At 37.8% G+C, this 12,698-nt stretch overlaps 1 pseudogene; it reads right to left on the minus strand.

The window, feature by feature from the left end:
- Positions 1-3,446: 3,446 nt before the first annotated feature.
- LOC139014581 (zinc finger protein 394 pseudogene) lies at positions 3,447-5,054 on the minus strand (annotated as a pseudogene).
- Between the last annotated feature and the right edge of the window lie 7,644 nt (positions 5,055-12,698).

Below are 12,698 nucleotides of genomic sequence, written 5' to 3' on the forward strand. Positions count from 1 at the left end.
ACTACACCTGAGTAAAGACATAAAGAGTAAATCAGTCCTGAGACACAGATCAGGATTCCTTTTTTCTATATATGACTGTTGGGAGCCAGTCTGAGGCAGAAATTTGGGAAAGTCTAAAAATTAATAAAAAAAGAAAATATTTCCTGAGATGGTAACATAAAGTCAGATAGTTGAAAGGAAAAGCAAGATATCTCTACAACCTTGAAACAAAAGGAGATTAAGGGCATAGAATAAAGATGTGACAAAATTGTCAATTGTTGCTGAGAAGTCATGTGGGACAATAAAAAAATGTTCTGAAGAAAAAAGCTTGTTTTTATTTTATTTTATTTTATTTTATTTTCCAAGCCTAACATGATGCCTGATATACATTAGTATACAAAAATTTGCTGCCAAATGCATAAATGTAAGTAGAGTGCCTTATATTCATATAGATATGCTGGTGATATCATTATCATCAAAATATCAATTACAATTCTGATGTTTTGATTTCCATATCATTCCTGGCAAAGTTTCTGATGTCACATGGTAAAGGTGACCTTTTTTTGTTTTCCCATTGAGGAATGATAACAAATTTTTTCTTTGAGATAATTCTTCCCCCCCCCCCCCCCCCCCCCCGTCACTCTACTTGATATATACAGGTTTTTTTATTTTACTTGGGGCTCACTGTTCTATGGTGTTTGTAATACAGAGTTTAGAATGGGTTGTCAGGGAATAGGAAATAACGCTAAATGCTGCTTGGTTAGCAGTGTGTTCCACCTGCCATTTCATAAATCCAAAGTCAGCAGTTTCCTTTGCTTGTCTCCGTTGACTCATCAATGTAGAATGAAATCTAATCAATCCACCATCATGCTAATCAATGTACTGTGCTACTTTCATTGCAGCAAAGACTAATGTTGTTATAAACCCAGTTACATTTTAGAATAATGCAAAAATTGAAAGTGCTCTTCTTTGTGGTATATAAATGAAGCATTTTATGACCTGAGGCTTCACCATCAAAATTTCCATTTTGATCCATCAATTTTCATCAACAAATTAAAATAACTTGTAATGCAAGAATGGGAGACAATGAATTTAAAGTTACAGCTTATTATTAAATGGAATGTTACAAAATAGATGACTTGTAGCAGCAATATATAAAAATACATGGGAATTGTGAGATCAAAAACCCAAATTGTTTCTGCACCACAATGAGATAAATAACATAAAAGGCTGTTATGCTCTAATTGACAGAACATTTTTATAAGTAAACCACTGAATTATCTCCTGATATGAGCAACAAAGCAATGTAACTTCTTGGGCTTCCAAACTTTCACTTCAGGTATTCCTATTCTCTCAGCTAGTCTAGCCTCCATAGTTTTCCTGTCTTTCAGAATAAATCTTTTATATCTTGTCATTATAAACCTGAATATACTATAATCTTTACCCTTTCCTATGTATTACCTTGTCTTAATTGAAATATACAATTAAGGGCAACTGATTTTTTAATCACTCAAGTACTTTCCACAATATAGACATATAATCAGTGTCAGAATAAGTCTCACTCTACCATGTATATTATATGTATACCTAATTCTATGTATATGTTTTTCTCTCTATGTATATTATTTTACCCTAACTCACCTTTTCTAAAGAGTCCTTTTTCTCTTTCATATTGACTCACTGATCCACTAAATAACTAGTCCCTTAGACAGGGTGGGGCAAAAGGAAGTGTATAGTTTTGAATACACAAAACAGTTTTTTCTTGTATTATTATTTATTAATTATTGTATTATTTTCCATACAAATAACTACATATCATTTTTGTCTTTATGTATATCCTTTACATAAACCATCCACTTATTTTTCTAATTCAAAATTTCTACCAGGAAGCCTCAAATGCGTGCATAGTTTTGTGTGGAGAATTAAGGAAATCCCTGAATTTGCAGTGTCTTAACTGTGTGTGTGTGTGTGTGTAGGGGGGGTGATGTCTCAATTAATATCCACCTCCTACTCTTTTCTACATTTGTAAAGAAGCAGCTTTAGAGAGGTACTTCCCATGCATAGTTCCATTAGACACATAGAAAATAATTATACAATCATTTTTCAGCTATTTTCACCCACTTGTATTTCATTTCATCTGAAAAATTATTTGAATGCCATATATCACAGCTAATTTATAGCATTTCAATTATGGAATAAAATAATGTCAATAAATTTGTTTTGGTAACCAGTAAAATATTTATAAAATTTCAAAGCTTATATAATAAAATGAAAAAAATTAAAATCTTATTCATGACCATGCTATCATCAAAATATTCATATTAGTAATGACATATTAGACTACTACTGTTAGTGCTAGCTTAGTACAGAGAGAGGAAAGATTATACACAGTTCAGGTATCCCTATATTTTTTTCCACCTAGTTTTACCAGCCCAAATTGGCTCCATATAGATTTAGAAATACTGCCAATGGAAGCAAGTGATACTTTGGCACAATTTATACTACTTATGATAGTATATAACATATAGTGATCAATCAAAACTGTAAGCTATCAGCTTCCTTGAGAAATGGTTGACAAAGACAGTCTCTGAAAAGGTAACATTTAAGCTGAGCCTTTAATGATGTGAAGGAGGCAGTTTATGGATCAATGAGGCAAGAGCTTTCTATGGAAAGCGCAGCTTGTGTGAGTGACTGTTCTAAGTCAAGGATTACTTTGCAGAATTCCCCAAATGCGATGGAGAGAACAAGTTATTGAGTGTAATACAGGGTTTGAGAGGAAGGTAGGGACCAAACAGTCCATGCAGGGTTCTGTAGGTCATTTCAAGACTCTGGGATTTTATTCTAAGTACAATGGAAAACCTATACTAATTACTTTAATTGACTGATCCAATATATGTGTCACAAAAATCAATCTGGCTGATAAGTGGGAAATGGATTGCACCAGCAAGAGCCACACAGGAAAACTGGGTCAGGGGCATAGGCACCAGGTCCAATTAATAAATGATGACAAATTGAATTAGATTTTTGGTAGCAGAAATAAAATCACAAGGATTCAGCAATATTTAAGTAGGTGCAGGCCTGGTGATGAAATTGGTATGGTTCTGAAGAAGAGATTAAGAAAGATCCAAGGTCTTCAGAATTCACAACTGGAGACACTAAAGCATACACCTGTTGGTTTGATTCAGTTTTGGTCATTATATGCATTTTCTTGAGCTTTGGACAGCTTTTATGGCATTCTCAATGCTGTATCTTAAATTCTTCTGACCCTTTGCCCTTATCGACTGTGATAGTTAATTCTTTGTGTCAATTTGACTCATCTTTTTCCCAGACAGTTGGTGCCAAGATGTTTGGGTGCTCAGATATTTGGTTAAACATTATTTCTGGGTGTTTGTGTAGTTGTTTTAGGATGACATCAACATTTGTTTTTGTGTGTGTGTGTGTGTGTTTCATGTAGAACCATGTCAAAATTATGGGACTTTATTTCTGTGGATCCTTTGGTGTCGGATAAGGTGTGGACTCTGTCTAAAGCTTTTCCCACATTCAAGACATTTATAAGGTCTTTCTCCAGTGTGAGTTCTCTTGTGTATAATGAGGGTCACACTCTGACGGAAGCATTTCCCACAGACAGTTCATAAGGCTTCTCCCCAGTTAGGATTCTGATGTTTAGCGAGGTCAGAGCATCGTTTAAAGCTTTTTCTCACATTCTTCACATGTATAGGGTCTCTCCCCTTTATGGATTCTCTGATGACTAAAATGGTTGGAAATACAACAGGTCTCCTCACATTGGGTACATGTATAATGTTTCTCTCCTTTATGGATTTGTTGATGCTGACTGGGATGTGAGCTCTGTCTGAAGCTGTTGCCACATTTGGGACATGTGTATGTCTTTTCCCCTGTATGTGTCCTCTGATGTCCAATCAGGCCAGCGCTCTGACTGAAGTTCTTCCCGCATTCCTGGCATTCATAGGGTTTCTCCCCAGTGTGGATTCTGTGGTACTTCAGGAGGTCAGAACGCTGTTTGAAACCCTTCTCACAGTTACCACATTTATAAGGTCTTTCTTCATGGAGCTGCCTCTGGGCTCAAAAAGGCCTGAAGTATGGAAATTTCCCACACTGTCAACAGATTTGTGAGGTTTCACCACTTGATGTTTCACCGTATCTACACTCTGTTTGCACTTGTTGCCACGTTCCGCACCATTAACAGACCTCTCTGCTGTCAGGCCACGCTGACAAAAATTAAGTTTGAACTTCTGGCACTATTTCCAATTTCATTATTTTTGGAGTCTACCTCTTCTGTGGGACAATTTTTAGACCTGAGATGCTGGTGAGTCCTTGCTCCTCAGGAGAATTTTCAAGTTTCAGGAATAAGGGGTTTCCTGAGTGCTTTCCTACCATCTCCTCCCACATCACCACATTTGGACAACAGGGGAGCCTTCCCCTGGCACCCTTCTTGTAGCTGCATTTGTGGCTCTACTTCTAGAATTTCTTGCTTTGGAATCAACTCTTTGTTCTCTGTTCTGGTTCCCAAACTTGGTAGGGCTGTGTTCCCACAACCCTTCAGTGCCCTATCCCTGCAGAAGTTTCTCTGAACTGGGTCCAGATGCTCCCACTCCCCCCAGGTTACAGGTACATCCCTGACCTTCACCAGTCTCTGGGTGAGGTTCCACCAGGCGCTCTCTGAGGAGCCCGTGCTATGCCCACAGCCTGGTTCCCGCTCTTGGGGTAGTGCGTCTGCACCCAGTCCTGCAGCTCTGGGGGCAGGATGGTCAGGAACTGCTCCTTCGAGTGCATCTCATACCTCAGCCACCGACAACAAAGTTCCCTGGGCCAGCGCAGTGCCTCTTCGGGTCCAGCCATCTCCTGAAAACAGAACCGACTACAATACTGTCGACAAGTTTCGGATCCAGACAGTGCAGGGACGGTCAGACTCCCGAACTCCCGGTGAGTCTCCTTCCCCTTTCACTATCACAAGTCCATCACGCAGGAGCAGGGCGGCGACCCGGGCCCCTGCAGCCACCATCCAGGCCCCCCGCCACAGCGCCACTGCTTCCACTTGCCATCAAGCGCGAACTCATCTTTCTTCTGCGCGTGCCCACTTTTCCGGGGTTTTGCCTTCAGGTGAGTAGAGAGCAAACCCTGCAAAAAGCCAGGGAACTCCTCGTCCTTCCTTAAAAAGAGGTGCACCCCGCCGGGCCCTGTGCAGAGTCCTCCTACCCTCAGCTATGCCACCTAGTACCCACCCTTCCGGTGACAAGAAAATCAACAAAAACTAGTAACCCAGGCTGGAAGTGCGTCACCGACTCTCTGCAGTACCCACCCTCCCAGGTATTTCCGGAGTCTCTCTAGGCGCCCTGGAGGACTGAGTTGAATCTTGGTGGTTTGCCTTCAGCCCCTTCCAGGGAGATGCTTTGTGTATACCTTGCTTTGTGGAGATTATAGTCCTACAGGTTACAGAACTAAACGCCACTCCTCTTTTAAAAGCTGAATCTCATTCTTTAATACTGTCTGTGAATAAAGTTTTAAAGTTTTGCTTTAGAAAAAGTTAAAAATCCAATGTACAATGAGTCATAAACAAACATTCACCCATGTGGTGTTCCTTTAGACAAGAAGGGTTTGTAGAGTATCTTCTACGTGCCAAGGCAAATGCTTAACACCATAGATACAAAACTTGTGACGACATAGTCCCTGTTCTCAAGTTGCTCAGTCTCCTGACACTTTAATCCTTACAAAAGTGTGCGGTAAATGCAATACTTTGCAGTGTATACAGTGTACATTTGTACAACCAGAGGTGGACATACACCACCATCCCAGTAGGGATGGTACAGTGAAATACTTCACAGGGAAGATTTTTTTTTTAATCTTTATTGTTGAGCATATTGCAGATGTCCCTTTTATTCCCCCCATTGCTCCCCTCCACCAGGTTCGTGCTTGTCACAGGTCTGCACCACCCTATTGTCTGTGTCCATTGGTAATGCATATATAGGTGTATGTATAGTGAGTGATAAGCGTACCGAAATTCTTATAGTAAACAATGACATTTATTTGTCAATATTTTAGATATCCTGTATTGTAAAGCACTTATTTATTAGGTTACCAGTATTTGCATACTTTAAACTTTCAATATTCTTAAAACAAAACTGTCCTACTTCTGATGATCTACATACTTCTTAATGAGTGTGGATGACATTTAGGAAGGCATAATTAGTCAGAATCATACCTTATCACTCACTACATTATTGAAAAATCACCCAGTTGCCCATGACTCTGATTTTCTAATAAGGGCTAACTTATAGATTATGTAAAATTTGACTAATTTTTAAGTAAAAGAAATTGAAGGGGAAATAGAAACGGTTAAGACACTTATACACTTACTCATTTGCTAACTATAATGGTGTAGTTAGCTTTGACACACACTCTCTCTGTCATCAAAATGGTGATTGTCCATAAATATTTGTTATGCATTTGAACCTAGAGCTGAGTTTGACAGATTCCAATAAAATATTCAGTGTGATGCTTTGAGGTCTGCAGAGGAACATTAAATGGTCCCCAAACTGCACATTACATGTAGTTTTCAATTACACACTGCACAAAATGTCCTTGACATTCAAGAGTGCACCATCATATTTTAGTCTACCTCACTCCAGGGCGTATTTGAAAATACCCTCTATTTGCCTTTAATAATAATGACTTGTCATATGGAATCCAGATCAGTTAATCTAACATACTATGTACTTGATGGTTTTTATTAACTGTCAAATTAAACCCAATAGTCATCAGAAACATTTTCCCCTCTGTTGTGCAATTGTTCTCAGCATGTTTCATTTCTGACCATTAATGTAAAAGGTTAATAAATGCAACTACTTGATGTTATTAATATTCAATATGCATGGCAAGTGAATCATTTTGCAGACTTATGATTTTAAAGATGCTGGGCCATTAATGTTACTATTTTGTAGGCTTGTAAAATTGCACCATTCAATATGCATGCCATAATTTGGATGCTAAAGGTCTGTGAAGAATTCTTGCTACATTACACTTTACTCACCTTTATTGAAATTCAGACTCTTTCCATGGAATGTAAAATACCTCTTTTTCTTTATCTCGCTATCTCTGTATCTCTCTTTTATTAATAATTTATTTTTACTTGTTCTTGTTCCTTATTAATAATGTGTTATGTTTAATCTAATTTGATTTAATACATGGTTTTACAGGATCTCCAACTAAAGTAAAATCAGCCCCAGATTTTACCTAAGATCTATTTAATGGTCAATGTACATTGTCATATAGATTAGTGGTTAAATATGTTTAACCAAGTCCTTCAGTTTTAAAGTATGCCTGGCATGTGAAAAGCATTTAAACCAGATTTCAGGCAAAACTCAGAGACTGTTACTCAGAATCATTAAAGAGATGTAGGGGTACAAAAATAATGGATTATAAATGGAAATTCAAAGACCTGGGCTTCAAAATTGATCTTTTAATTTAATTTTCTTTTTCTCAGTCTAATATCTATTGAGGACTTTTCTTCCCTTGAAACAGAAATCAATTTCCTACAATGCATTTTATTTTAAAATAAATACCTTACAATAAAACAATCAGAAAAGATCAATCTTATTAAAACAATTAGAAGTGAGCAAAACATTCAATGCTTGTGAAAATAATTATGGAACTCTATGTTGAAATATTGTAATCAATCATTATGGGGGTGGGGGGGAAAGGCTTTTCACAGCCATTGACCCCAGTAAAGGGAGAAAAAAAATCACAAGTGTAGCATTCTCCCTTTTTCTCAGTATCTATAATCAATTTCCAAAGGAAACTGATTACAAATGTTAAGAATGCAGAATATAATTAAGTAGATAAATATTGCTCCTAAAGTAATCTTAAAATAAACAAGCTATTTCTGGAAGCACTATCCTAGCCAGGTTATTTATCAAGTTCATAAAAATAGAAATAACCACATATGAACATACACATATACTCACATACACAGTACACCACATGACTATGTACACAGAAATACCTTTTCTGTTGTAATTTACAATTAGGAAGCATTTTAAGAGTATCCCAGGCCCATATGGCTCAGTGGTTGAGCATGTACTCATGAACCAGGAGGTCACAGCTAGATTCCCCATCAGGGCACATGCACAGGTTGTGGGCATGATCCCCAGTAAGGGCATGCAGGAGGCAGCTGATCAATGATTCTCTCTCATCATTGATGTTTCTGTCTCTCTCCCTTTCTCTTCCTCTCTCTCTGAAGTCAGTAAAATAAATAATGAAATAAATAAATAAATATGTAAAGAAAAGAGAGTATTGTAACTCTATTATCTAAAGCATAGTGACTAATTTTATCAATAAGACATTGCCCTTATCAAGCTGTAGAGTAACTAAGCTGTTGATGCAGAAGATTTTGACCCTAATTGATTACAATATTTCAACACAGAGTTCCATAATTATTTTCACAAGCATTGAATGTTTTGCTCATTTCTAATTGTTTTAAGAAGATTTCAGTATTATTGGAAGGTAAAAACCAAGGAGGTTACAGATGTCTTCCAAGAGAATATAAGATTTACAGTGGAGCATGATTTTTGGTACCAAAAATAATTGTACTACTGGAGTTAGAGGTTGGTTTGATCTGAGGCTTTTGATAAGCATTTAAGTTGTCAAGAAATCCACTGGAAACTTTTTAAATTCAACCACAGCTTTATAGCAATATTTAATAGTTTTTGAAAAAAACAAAGTTAGAGAGAAAATATTTTTTTTTGAGAAACTGAGAACAACTAAGATAGCCCTTGACATAGACAAGGCTCTTTTATTCCTGCCCAAACAAGAGGGTTGTTTATCTCCAGTATTTTACAAAGCAGAGCTATAGGAGAGTTTCACATGTTGAAATACCAGCATTTGCATGGATTAATGTTAAAACAAATAGAAAAATGAAGTATTGAGTTCACCTTTTTATAAAAATGCTGTGCTCTGAGAGCTTTGCAGGCAGAAAATGAGAATATTTAAATTTTGGTTAAGTCCTGATAGAAAGGCAACACACTGATCAAAATTGCTTGGGTCCATGTGGGGGTAAAGATTAAGCCATACCATTGAGTCTGATTGGATGACAAAACAATTATCTGGATACAAGTCAGTACAGAGTCATCTTGGGGCCATGCACGGTTACCAAGGTTCTCAATACCATACAGACAGCAAATGCGAACAGTTAAAGCCCCATGATGAGCAAACAAGGTAGGCATGTATCTCCAAAGGTCAGCTCATTAATGTCCTTAATACAATAAGAAATTTCCCTGGTTTTCAAGTACAGGTAGGCAATTTCCCTTCTCAACCTTTATAAATGTTATACATGCCTCTTTTAAGAAATTTATAATATGTATGTTAAATATTGGTTGGCAATTTATAAAGCCTCATTTACCTAGGAGAAAATGTTTATGCAATATGTTTAATAAACTGTTCTTAAAAATCTACGAATTACCTGTGTAATTTAAGATAAATTAATTAGGAATTCATGTCAATAGTTTTTACTTCTATAGAGTTGATCAAGATAACAAGAAATTCAAGTGTAAATAGTTCTAATATTGATTTCAATTATTCTCTAAAAATTTAAATATCTACATAGAATATTTTAGCATTTTTCTACTGTGTCTAAAATTTTAACTCCAAGGAAGTACATGGGATATGCTTTTTTTTTACAATTATGCAAAGCATTAGAAGACTTTAAAAGGGGATAATATTTTCACAACATACATGCTTTTCCCTGATTGTCAATGAAGTAATGGGGAAAAGACTATACCCTTAGCTATGTGTAACTCTCTTTAGAAGCAGCATAAGATATTTGATAAAATTCGTAATATATGTAAATAATTCTAAACTAAAACAGAATTAGCAATTCATAAAGTTAAACTTTGCCAGATATTTTGAAAGAAATTAAGTGCTGCCATTGGATTTTGGTTTAAGACTGTGGCTCATGGGAAACATCATTCCTAAAAATTGTTCTATTTGCCTCATCTATTAACTATTTGATCTCAAATACATATTAAATATTCATAAGTGTATGGCTGAAAGAAGAAAACTGAAGTTCAAAATTATTTAAATCTCATTCCTTTATATGCTAATATATGGAAGAGCAGTAACTAAAACTGAAGTAGTTCCTTTATTTTTTCCAGTTTTTTTTTTATTTAGTGATTAAGGTATTATATATGTGTCCTTATCCCCCTCTCATCCCCCCACTCATGCCCTCACCCCGCTAGTGTCTGTGTTTATTGGTTATGCTTATATGCATGCATACAAGTCCTTTGGTTGATCTCTCCCCCTTACCCCCACCCTCCCATACCTTCCCTCTGTGGTTTGATGGTCTGATCAATGCTTCTCTGTCTCTGGATCTGTTTTTGTTATTTTTTTCCAGTTTTATTGAAGCATGATTTACAACATGTGTATATATTTAGGTTGCACAATGTGTTAATTTACATCCACATTGTGAAATTATTACAACAATCAAGTTAACTAACAATCCATAACCTCACATAATTACCTATATTTGTCTGTGTGTATGTGTGGTGAGAAAACTTGAGATTTACTCTCTTAGAAATTTTCAAGTACACAACATGTCATTACTTACAATCACCATGCTGTTCATTAGCTCTGGAGAACTTTTTCATCTTATAACTGAACGATTGTACCATTTGCCCCACATCTCTCTTTATTTCCATCCCTTGGAAACTATTGTTTTCCTCTCTGGTTTTCCTCTTTTTTAGATTCCACATATAAATGAGATCATACAGTATTTGTCATTCTGTGTCTGCCCTATTATCCCACTTAGCATACTGCACCAGGTTCATAGTTCATCCAATTATCATAAATGGCAGGATTTCCTTTTTTATGGTCTACTACTATTCCACTATACAGACATACTATATGTATGTACCTTGAGTTGCTGGAATACCTGGCTGCAAGGGTGTGCAAATACACAGACACATTTGGGTTTCTACAGCCTTAGACCTTGATAGACCTCAAATTTTGGCACTACAGCATTCTGTGCCAGAAGCCAAAGTCACACAGACTTTAAACTGCTGGAAAATATTCGGCCTGCACATGCCCAGTTCACTCTCCCATTTGGGCCTCAGGTGGTCCCTCCCTGCAAGCCCTTTGGACCAGAGCATGTTCCCCCTATTTCTGACAGGGCCCCTGAAATAGGATTATTTACTACGATTTATGACAGGGACAGACACCCTCACCACTACATACTTGTAGAAGTAACAACCAATTTAGGTCATCCTGAAAGCCCACCCCCGCAGGACTGAACAGCACTATTTTCCATATTTGCAGTCCCCCTACCTGTGCCCAGCCAAGTTCTCAGGACATCAAATGAGACGGAGAAGAGGCAACAACTGTCCCAGGGAGAGGACGGATCGCTAACCATTGTTTTCTACCAATCTGACTTTGGAAAACAACAACAATAAAAATTTATTTTCTACCATCCTCTCTTGCCCAGGCCCCAGATACAGCTCTGAGAGAGCTGGGGTTGGGGAGAATTCTTACCTCCTGCCCGGCTGCCAATTTTCCCAGAGTCCGGTCTACAGCGCCCTGAACGAGTGGCCTGTCCCCGTGGGCTTCATCCTGGACACGAGAAACTAGAGGAGGAAAATAATTTTCCTCTATGGCGAGTGCCGGGCCGAGGCCCTTTCTTCTCTAGGGCACCTCCTAAATGGTTGAGTGTATCCGGTTTAAAAGGTTTCCACTGTGCCACTGTAGTTCAAGATGATCTTTGTTTAGATTCACCTGCTGGTGCATCCAGCTGGACCTCAGGCAGACCCAGTCTGAGCCCGGAAGTTCCGCCCAGTCCGACTCTAGGTGGTTTCTGGACCCAGAATATAAAAAGAAATGCTCAAATGACTTCTAACAGCCCGTCACGCAGAAGCTGAGAGCTGCGATCCAGGACCAGGAGGACTTACCCTTGAGCTCAGGGCCCTCAGGCAGCCAGAGCACAGGGGCTCCCCAGGTACCTCCGCTCCGGGGCGGCTGGGGGCTCTCCTTGGGTTCCCTCTTCGGACACCAGAACTGTGAAAACATAAACTAAGGTATGTCAAACACTTTAAGAGTTTATTTGAGCAAATGTATTTTGAATTGGCAGCACCAATTTGGAAGTGGCTGTGGGCATTCAGCAGACAGGAGCGGGGGAGGGGCTTTCACCAGGAAAAGTAAAGCCAAGTAAGGAAATGATTGACCGGGAAGGGCTTAAAGCCCAAATGGCTGTTTGTGACTGGTTGTCTGTAGTGTTTTGACTTCCCAATCTGGAGGCATTGACAGGGTTAGGTTTGCTTACTTAGCCTGCCAAGGTATGGGAGCCACATAGCTCTTTGTTTAATTAATTGGACGGTTATAAGAGTTTTGTATATTTGGGGGATTAAACCCCTGATCAGATACATGGTCTGCAATTTTTTCCCCCGTTTAATAGGTTGCCTTTTCATTCTGTTGATTGCTTCTTTTATTGTACAGAAGCTTTTTAATTTGACATAATCCTGTTGATTTATTTTTATTTTATTGCCTGTGCTTGCTGACATATTTTTTTTAAAAAAAAATAATTGTTAAAACCAATGTCAGGAAGCTTTCCCCTGTTTCCTTCTAGGAATTTTACAGTATAAGATCTTACATCTAGGTCTTTAATCCATTTTGAGTTCATTTTTGTGTATGGTGTATAAGGGTGAATTTTAGTCTTTTGTCTG

This window comes from Myotis yumanensis, unplaced genomic scaffold (genome assembly GCF_028538775.1).
Source record: "Myotis yumanensis isolate MYYU_CA2020_CCGP unplaced genomic scaffold, mMyoYum1.0.hap1 SCAF_7, whole genome shotgun sequence".
Lineage (NCBI taxonomy): Eukaryota > Metazoa > Chordata > Mammalia > Chiroptera > Vespertilionidae > Myotis > Myotis yumanensis.